Raw genomic sequence first — 1743 nt, 5'->3', positions numbered from 1 at the left:
AATCTCAGCATCAGATACATCCCTACTCCAGCCACCCTTTGCACAAAAAGCCCTGTTACAGCAGTCAGTTTCAGCTAACCTGCCTGAGTGACCTCGGTGTGGAGATAAATACACCCCTATGTTTCTTGTAGCTTGACTTATACTATCTAAGCTATGGAAACAACCCAGGTATCCTCCCAGATATTTATGAATAAGGGATGCCCTTCAGCCAAACCACAACCTCCATGCCTACCTAGCTATATAACCCCACCTGCACCTCACAGAGAGTCCCTGCCCAAAACCCAGTGCCTATGCACCCCACGGCCTCTCCAGCACCTCCATGTTCACACACTCTGTAACACTTCTACAGACTTCCCACCACCCAGGGCCTTGCACTCGGCCTACACTTCAAGGAGTCCAAGCCCACACCCTGATTCCCCCACATACCTGCACAGAGAAGAGCTTAGAAGTACCTGTAGATCTTGGTCCTCCTCCTTTTTTGGCAGCAGCAGGCTGCAGCCCTTGGACAATGAATCCAGGATGTGGGAGAAATTCCAGTTGGAAGAAGAAGCACAAGATTCAGAAAATGGGTTTTCGTGCACTTCACGAGGTAACACAGGGATCACCACATCATTCCAACCCCTTAAAATCTTGCTGCCTCTGATACTACAAGTTAGAAAGGTTTCTTTGCCTTAGCAGCCAATGGTGTTCCAGCAGCACCACAGGAGGAAAGCACAAGGAAAAGATTTGCAGAAATGCTAAGAATTACAGCATTTATAAATACACCAGAGATAATATAAGTCACTCCTGCTACAGCTTTATGAATTAGAGGTATAGAACATTGAAACATGGAGGGAGTATTAGCCCCCCAAAATATGTAAGGCTTTAGTTAATATAGCTCGAGATCCAAGTCTCTTCTGTTCTGTGCACTCACTGATAAACAACACACACACACACACACACACACACACACACACACACCTTGCCAGTTGATCCTATCAGTGGAAATACACTGTATATACTTACCCTCAAAATAATCCTCAAGTTCCCCAGCATTTTATGTCTGATCTGCCAAAGTCTAACTTCATGAAACAGAACCCAGATCCCCTTGCTTTTTGGGACCCAGCACAGCATCCTTTCGTCCACTGACAATCCCATAAAGAAAGACTTGAATGTCTTTGTAGAAAGATGGTTGCCAGCCTTCCCTGTTGTGCATGAGTCAGGAAAACTTTTAGATATTTATTCTGGGTCTTATGTCATTAACCTCTTTGCTGAGAAAACATACAGCAATGTAGGTATCTCAGGGACACTCAGCACCACTCCCAGCGTCTTGAGGCTGTCATGAAGTGCAGTTAGCTATGTATCCTGGACAGATTAGTGCATGACGACCTCTGTGGGCTGCTGGTCATAACTGAAACAGATAGCATCATGGGTGCCTTCTCCCTGCCATGTGTGAGGCAAGCCCTAATACTCATGCCCACAGGGGTTTGCCAGAAGGAGACAGAAGCAGAATGGCCACTGTGCCTGTAGAGGTCCTTGGTGAAAATGTATACAAAGATTCTGGGTCATACTCTTCCTCATGAACACTGATCATGACAGAAAACAATCAAATAGCTAAGAGTGTGTATCAGGGTTTAGTGATGGGTATTTTTCCCAGTGAGGTTGAAACTGAGCATAAAAAGACTGAGGTTTCCATTAAAAGACTGATTTCAGATCTTTGACCAATTTCAGATGTAGTATGCTATCTAAGTGCCCTGTGTCCTA

The 1743-nt window shown here is 45.2% G+C and overlaps 1 pseudogene; it reads left to right on the top strand.

The window, feature by feature from the left end:
• Positions 1-319: 319 nt before the first annotated feature.
• LOC116585727 lies at positions 320-1509 on the top strand (annotated as a pseudogene).
• Positions 1510-1743: the final 234 nt, after the last annotated feature.

Source organism: Mustela erminea, chromosome 3, assembly GCF_009829155.1.
Source record: "Mustela erminea isolate mMusErm1 chromosome 3, mMusErm1.Pri, whole genome shotgun sequence".
Classification (NCBI taxonomy): Eukaryota; Metazoa; Chordata; class Mammalia; order Carnivora; family Mustelidae; genus Mustela; species Mustela erminea.
The sequence above is the reverse complement of the archived record's forward strand: the minus strand, read 5'-3'. Positions and strand labels throughout refer to the sequence as shown.